Source organism: Parasteatoda tepidariorum, chromosome 3, assembly GCF_043381705.1.
Source record: "Parasteatoda tepidariorum isolate YZ-2023 chromosome 3, CAS_Ptep_4.0, whole genome shotgun sequence".
NCBI classification, from domain to species: domain Eukaryota; kingdom Metazoa; phylum Arthropoda; class Arachnida; order Araneae; family Theridiidae; genus Parasteatoda; species Parasteatoda tepidariorum.
Window position 1 is genome coordinate 89,614,905 of NC_092206.1, and position 9,209 is coordinate 89,624,113.

Below are 9,209 nucleotides of genomic sequence, written 5' to 3' on the forward strand. Positions count from 1 at the left end.
ATTGTGGGAATTTATATAGTCATTATAGGTACTTAAAATATTCAATTCAATAGTGCTATCGCTGAGTTCGTTATTAATGGAAAAATGGGCTTCCATGGTGACAGCGAAAATTTCATACTTATCGATATCTGAGTAGGTTTTACCCCTAGATCCTAGGAATGGCATATTAGTAGTTTTGGAATCGAGCCATAGTCCAGGCAGATTTGTCCTGTGTAGCAAGATTTTCTACTTTGTCGTCCCAAGTCTCTTTTTTAAAGTCAGTAATTTCTTTTGTGATAACCTTGGTATAGCGATTTATTTGGGTTTTGATTTTTGAGTCTCATGACCTCTGAAAAACCATTCTCAGTTTATTTTTTATTTTAATATGGTGTGGGAGTTTATAGTAATCATTCCTTATTTCTATTTTGTTGGACGCACCATTATAGGCGTCTTGAATATCCTTGCAAGGTCAAGTTGGTGATCTCGTTCTCAATATCCGAAACAGTGCTAAGTTCATTTGAGTGGTTTGATCGCTTCATGAGGCTGTTTGCGTATGAGAGTAATTTAGTATTAGTTTTAACTCCGGTTTTATCCTGCTTTTTAAACATAGCAGTGACGAGAATGGGGAGATGATCGCTACTTAGTTCGTATAGAACATTAATAGTAAACGGATTGCTCGAATTTGTTATTAGGATATCCTGGATATCACGTGTGTGACTAATACCCATTAGCATATACATCGCCTCTGAAGGCGCGTATACCGTAAGCTAATATTTTTTGACTAGTTTCAGAAGTTTTTTGTCAGGGGTGTTTTCTTTAGAACAGCCCCATATTTCAGTTTTTGAGTTAAGATCTCCTAAAGCAATGCACTCATAATGCGGTGGGAAGACATCTTGTATATGTTTTATCGGAGAGGCTATGATTTGAAGGGTTGTACAAACTAGTTATTTTTAATTTTCGATTGCCTTCGAGATTAATAATAACAAAGACCTCCCCCAAACCATCATTATTGCTGGTGCTATATAATGTTGCAGAGTAATTTTTATTAATAAATAGTTCGGCTCCACCATCCCGAAAGTCAGTGCGATCACACCTGAAGGCATTATAATTTGGGAAGCTAAAAGTTATTATTTAAGTAACAAAATCATAGGGACCCGAGTACTTAAGTATTTGAGTTTAAACACTGTATAAAAGTTCATTTTTATTTCATCGTTTTGATATTTTCTCCATTATCTATACAATACTGCTTGAATTTTATTTATATGGTGACAAAAGCCCACCTGATGACCCGTCAAATTTCCCAACAGTAATATAGAAGAATCTGAAGATGTAACAAGTAAGTTCTCATTTTTCACTTAAAAATAAAATTGTAGAAAGGGAAGCAGGAAATAAACCAGTTCATTGAATCAAAATATACAGACAAGTTCCTCATAATTCCAAATTCTTTGCGTATCAGTTTTATATCAAAGCAATTTACTCTGATTTTTGGAGTGGTTAGTAGTGTTATGAATGTTTTTTTAAGAAAACAATCATATCTTATATTTCACGTAAATTGAAACCACGAAAATATCTTTCAGATTGCTTGATGTTTAAAGAATTCCAACTAAATGCTCAGTAATTGCAATAATTTTTTTTAATCATGAATCATTTTTTTTATTATCTTTGTGAATATAACGAGATGCTCTTCATATTTTTGGTAATTTTTAACTCAACCCAAAAATCAAAGTAACTCGCTATTTAAGAATCGAAGACAATTATATTTATGAAAACTATAAAGACAACCTATTTTAATTAAGATTAAATTAAAATTTTGCGTTACAGGTTAAGAAAAACCACGAAAATGTTTTTCAGATTGCATTTATCTGTAATAGAATTCCAGCTAAATGTTTACTATTTAAAAGAAATAATTTTTTAATAATTAATCATTTTTTGATCATCCTAGATAGATGGCTTATTATCTTTGTGAACATAACGAAACGCCCTTATTATTTTTAATTCAACCCAGAAATCAAAGTAGCTAGCAATTTATGTATCGGAGTGCAATCATATTCATGAAAGTTATAAGAATAGCTTGCTTTAATTAAGATTAAATTAAAATAATCAAATTATGCTTGACATGCGAAAGGAAGCCACGAAAAATTCTGTTAGATTGCTAAACGATAATAGGATTCGAACTAAGTTTTGATTATCGCAATGAAATTATTTTTTATAATCGATAATTTTTTTATCATTCTTGATAGACTATCTGTCATCTTAGTGAATGTTGCGAAACACTCTTCTTATATTTTTAATTTTTAACTCAACCTAGAAATCAAAGTAGCTTGCAATTTAAGTATCAGAATAAAAGCATATTTATAAAAGCTATTGTAGTAAACAATTTTATGTAAAATTAATTTTTGAACAAATCAAATTCTTCGATATAAGCAAATGAAAACCACGAAAATGTTTTTCAGATTTCTTGATGGTTATAGGATTCCGTTTAAATGTTCATTATAGAAATGAAATTATTTTTTAATAATCAATCATTTTTTTAGCATCTTTGATACATAGCCTATCATCTTAGTAAATGTTGTGAAATGCTCTTCGTATTTTTTTCTTCTTTATATTTTTGTACACAATCAAAGTATCAAAGTTACTTTAATTTAAATGCAGGATTAAAATTATATTTTAAAAGACTTTTTGAATGAAAAAAAATTAGAATTTATGTTACACACAAATTAAAACCACGAAAACGTTTTAATAGCAAACTAATTGAATGCCAGCAGACAATAATGAAACTCTATCTCAGCAATTATTAATATTTTCTAATTTATTGTTCCTTATGAAATTTAATGTTTTGGGCAGCTGAGATTGCTTACAAAAATGTTCTTTATTTTTTTTTACTTACTTATTTCTTTTAGTTATTTTAATATTTTATATTTATTTTTTATAAGCACTTAAATTGTGTTTTTATTTCAAGCATTTGAATTTCAGAGCGATGTAAAATATTACTCTTTAAGAACGTATGTATTTTTTCTTTTGAAATTTACATATTATATATCTTTAAAAAATTTGGAAAAAAATGCGTTATAAAATTTGCGAAATTCAGATTTTTTTTGGCACAGAGGCAGAATGTCTTTATTAATCAATACAATTCATAAAAATCAAATAAAAAAGAACAAATTATATACAGCTACTATAAATAAACAACTTCCATGAAGTTTTGTTTTAGCAAAAGTGCTCACTAGACAGTATGGATAAAGAGTAGAGACCAGTGATGTCAAAGTTCACCGTGACGTCCGTTAGATCGAGTGATTGATCTTTCTGACATTATAACTTCTGAGTACACACAACCAAAGGAGAGGATACAAGCATCTATATTTTTTCCCTACAAAGTACTTCGATTGGTTTGAATAAAATATCAAACCGACCATGCAATTTGCTCCAAATAAATTGCTAAAATTGCCATTCTAGTAAACCAGAAAAAACGATTAACCGATAAAGTTGAAACGATGATTCTAGTAGCCAATCAAATGCCCCTATTTATTAAAAAGTCGGGCAGCCAAACAACAGCTTTAGTCTGTGTTGTTATGTATTATTTCAGTACATATTAAATAAATGAGCAGGATCTAGCATCTCGCAAACACATTTAATAACAACTTAACGAGATACACAAACACAAACTGAATTAAACATAAATGCAAACTGAAACTAAAACTAAACAGTTACTACACAGTTACAGTTAATCCGGCTGATGCCACAGCTTTATTAATAAAAGTAGAAAGCTATAAGCTTAAGCAGAGATCTCGTCTCACTATACTACACTGATGTCGTCAATCAACTTAATCTAAACAATCTGAGCTTAGATATGTATCCGAATCAGGAAAAATGTGCTCTCAATTTGTGTATCATGTTAAATAGCAATTTTTGCTTTAATATGTGTGAAATGCATTCATTGATTTTAGTTTGTGTGCACTAAGGTATTTACACAATGTGTGTCGAAAAGACATTGGCAATGAATAAAGAAAAATAATTCAAAGCATTGAATGACAAAAAGTGTTTTAAAATAATGTAAAAGCGTAATTTCTATAAACTGTTTACCTGTTACAGATCTTGTTCGTATGGCACAATTATCGTAACATAAACATTTATTTTGTTAGCCTGCTAAGCAGCTAACAATAGTAATAGGTTAGGATAACTAAATTTTTATGAGGCATATTAAATAAATATTAGCTATTAGCAATTTTGTCCACACTAATTTGAAATTTTCATATCTCTGTGCATGTGATGAAATATTTGTTGAAAATCAAAATATAAACCTATAATATGTTCCTTTATTTTTACCTTAAGTCTAAATCATTAATCATTCTTTATTTTTAATAAGCCTTATTACCTTCTTAAGGTTAGTTTTTTGTTTCACAGTATAAATCATATTGTAGTCGAAACATGTATATAACTATAATTGCAGTGCTAAAATTTATATTGAATGCTACTCTAAATAATCCAAGCAGGTTTGATCATTTACCAAAAAAAAAATAAAAAATAGGTAGAGATAAATTTCAAAAATTTTAAATTATACTCCTATTATAATTTTTAAGTATTAATAACAATTTAAATATTTCTGTTGCCTTTTTTTTATTCTCTCCATAACAATATTAGATGTATAATCAGTCTCCACGTAAAGACACATATTTTTATACTAGGTGATGATTATGAGACTTTTAACAAATACTAATATTACTAAGTATACGATGACCATTCAAGTTGGTGAGAAAACTTATTCTTGTGAAACATGTAATCATAGTTTTTCATAGAAAAGTCATCTAACAGACCACAATCGAACTCATGCTGGTTAAAAATCTGACTCTTGTAATATATGTAATCGGAGTTATTGACAAAAAAATAATGTGACTCAATGCAGTCATGTTGATATTAGTGAAAAACCTTTTTCTTGTGTAGTATATGTAACAAGAGTTTTTTTAAATTTATGTAAGAGTGATCTGACTAAGCATAGTACTTTTCATGCTGGCGTAAAGTCTCATTCTTGTAGTATATGTAACAAGAATTTTTCATATATTAGTCACATGACTAACCACAGTTGTATTCACACTGGTGAGAAACCTTATTCTTGTGCTACATGTAATAAGAGTTTTTCACGCAACAGTCATCTGATGAAACACAGCATTGTTCATACTAGTGAGTAACCTGATTCTTGTAGTTAATTTTTACCCCCGTATTCACCGTTGACACTGACCTAACATGAAACACCCAGTTCCAAAACCCTGGTTTGGAAATATTGACCACGAGTCGGAAAGTGTATTCTTCACTATTTTTGGACTGTCTGTTTCGTAACTGGGGGTGTCTTAACTCTGTTAATTTGCACTCTGGTGGTAGATTTACAGCCTTATTAACAGTGTTTGTTTTCAATTTTCGTGACTATTTTTAAAGCAATTTTTCTATGAAAGAATAAATAAAATAAAAAAAAGATTGCATTGAGTAATTAAATTTGAATCACTCTTTTACTAGACAAATGAAAAAGATGTTAAGTTTTGTTTTCCTAACTGACTTGTATTGATGAGCAAAAAGTATTATTATTTTGAATTTAGATATTTTATTATTATGGATATCATAACGCTGCACTCAAACATAGAGATATCACTGAAATTCAATTAGAAATACTTTTATTTTAAACAACGATCAAGGGGATTATGCTAACATCATTCTCATCCTTATTTGCATTTTTAATTTTTTTTTCTTTCCTTCATAACATATTGTCAATAACTTAAACCAGAGAAGAATTTTATTTTTTTTAAAAACTTTAAATGCATGGTATGAAATAAACTTCTCAGATAAGTTTAAATCAACACATTCTTATTATTCAGAAGAAGTTATAAATGACTATTATTGTGCTACCATCTGCCGATGATAGAGCGAATCACCTTTGGGGATATGATTAATAAGATAAAAAAAAATTTAAAGACAAATGTCATAATCAGAACAAATATTCCAAAACTTTTCAAAAATCATAAATTTAAAAATTTTATTATTTAAATAATTGTAAATGGAAATATATCAATTGTATATGCCCCAGATGTCATAAAGTGGCCAGGCCATATATGTAAAACAATGTTAATTAAAGACGGCATTTTAACTTCATATAGTATAAAGCAATTAATCTTTCCCAAATGATTCTATTTTTTCCAAATATTCAGCTGATTATTTTATGGTTATAAAATTCTAAATGGTTATTAAAGTTATTTCATGCAGATTATTGTGTAGTTTAAATGTTATCTCAGATCAAAATTTGTATTGATTACACGAAATATTTATTTCAGCATAGTTTTTAATATATGTTTAAAATAATGTGTATGTTTTTAATTTTATTAATAGTTTTATTTTCTGGATAATTTTTTTTTAAATGGTACTCATTATCTTCATATCTAGATATTGCACATTATTTTGCCTGTTCATCTCTAAACTACATTTTTATTTTGGGCGAGATCTACCATCTCGATAGATATTATCAAAATCTATTATTTTATGAATTGTCTTTTTTTATTTTATATTTCTTTTAAGCATGGATTGTTTTTTTTTTCCTTTTTAAGAAGTAAACAAAAGTTAGTTGAATTATTTAGAATTTTATTACTTACACTATTCATTTGAATTATTGTGGCTACAATTTGTATTATCCACAATTTTTTTTTCAAGTAAAAAATTATTTAAAGTGCTGCAAAGACTGCTAATAATAATTAGAGAATATAATAGTATCTTCTATAGAAGATATTAACGCAGGAAAATTTACTTAATTTTCATTTTACCTCATTTGATATAAATTAATTATAGTTACAACTAGTAAAAAAATGGACCTCATTAAGCATAAAAAAAAAGCATCCGAACTTCAAAAGTGTTATTTAATGTTCATTTTATTAATAAGCATTTATTTGATATAAATTAGTTATAGTTTCATCTAGTAAAAAAATTGACCTCATTGAACATAAAAAAAAATCAACCGAACATCAAAAGTGTTATTTTTGAAAACATAAATAAATAAAAATTCGCCTACTGCGTATCCGCGGTAATTTTCAGGTTAAGTTAGCTAACTCTGGGTCCAACTGTCACGCAGTTAAGTACATGGTGAAATGAAATATTTGGAATCTAGCCTTGAGTTTCTCTCATAAGACCTGAGTGTTAGTTTCCATGGTGAATACGGGCGTTTATCTCTGTTAAGGATTTTTATGTTCATACTGCTGACTACATTCTTGTTGTATGAACAGATAATGTTTAAATGAACTGTTCACAATAATTTTAGTTATTAATCTCATTGTCTAACTTTATCTAAAAATTTTTATAGAAAAATATTTTAACTGTTTTGTCCAGAACTTTTAATATCAAATATGTTTGTGATTTTCTTCTTTTAATTCATTCAAGCATTCATCACATTACTGATGGTGGCTATAATTGGCTGAATGTTAATTTTTCTTACTACGACATTCTGTTTGACAGCAAACTGTAATCAGAATAATGTTTGCATATTTTACTATCAAAACTGATAATTTTTTATAAAAATTAATTTTTGATCAAGTTTTACCCGTATTTGATAAAACTAAAAATCATCTAGCATAAAAGTTATATCTTCTTATCAGAATGTTTTACACAATGTCCTAATACTGTAACTAGAATTCATTTTTTAATGTTTTTGAAATGACTTAAGAAATAAATGATTTAAAATAAATAAAGTATCGGAATCATTAATACATTACTTAGTTTTAAGCAGATAAAATTTTATTTCATTCATAATTTCATTTTTTTTTTAAATTTAAAAATCCATATTAAAGCAATGTAGAATTGAACAGAAACTGACAAAAAATAGCCATGACTATATATCATAACAAAAGGCTATAAGTAGGATACGACGTCCCTCATATTTTTTTAAAAAAAGGGTTTCCAATTTTAAATTTATTCTGTCCAAAAGTCCGGAGTTGCACATTTGAAAGACTTAAAGTTGATGGCTGGTAAAGATCTTTAAAGTGTTTGTCATATTATTTTTAGTTTCTTGTAAAATTACTGAAACATAATTATATGCTCATTTATATATCGAACATAAAATTTAGTAATTGGGAATACGTGCTTCAGCTTTAAAAGATAATTTAGGGTTTCTTGTAATTTACCGAATCGACCCAAGTTATACCCATAAACACTAAATAGCCGAGATGAAATTTTGTGAATGGTTAAAAAAAATATTGAAGAAATCATTTTAACACTGTAACAGTTATTATATCATTACAGGGTTTTCTTAATTGAAATCGGTCGAAAATAATTCTAAAAAGTTTAATTGGTTACATAGCTTGTAATGAATATCTCTTATTATTATAAATTTTAATATATTCATTAATTTAAAAAAGAGTACTTTCAGGAGGGAAAATTATTTCAAAATACAAAAAAAAAAAAAACCCCTCATACTACGCTACTGACCATTAAAATTGCTACACCAGGAAGGCGACACACCATGAACGTGAAATTTGCAGGACGGATAAAGCATGTTGTGATATGCAAATAACTAGCTTATCAGCGCGTTTATGCAAAGCAGGCGGCGGTAGCGTCACCTACAATGTGTATAAAAGAAGAGATTTGACAGTAAGTTTCTCATACAGAAATTGAATTTGAGCGTTGTTCTTGGGTAAAAAAGTTTTTGTTATGCCTACCAGCACGTGTCTGAATTTGTTCGAGGTCGAATAATGACCTACTGGGATTGCGGTTTATCATACCGAAGTCTTGCTGCTCTCGTTGGTCGAGATCGCATGACTGTTGGCAGAACATAGAATAGATGGGTTTATGACGGTCATATGGAACGCCGTCACTTACAGCCGAGAAGACAGACATCGAAATGGGCTGCAGGTGGCGTAGAGCAGAACTCTCTACCTATGGCAACACTTCACATGCTTTCCCCATTAGCGTGTGGAGAGTCATAGGGGTAGGAAATACGTTAGTTTCTCTCTTGATTTTCATATAGATTAAAAAGTTGTAAAACTATATGGAACTGAAAACTACGTTAAACATAGTTCTAAAGAAAAGCATCACGGAAATTTTGAAAAATATTTTTATTAAATAAAAAGGAAAAATATTAAGAAAAGGGAAAATATCGTAGTACATTCCTATACAACTGAAAAGAGGAGGAGAGGGAAGGGAGAAGGGCTAAAGGCATGAAACCGGTCTCTCCCCAGATGGCGTATTCGAGTGTTGCGATCGCGAAT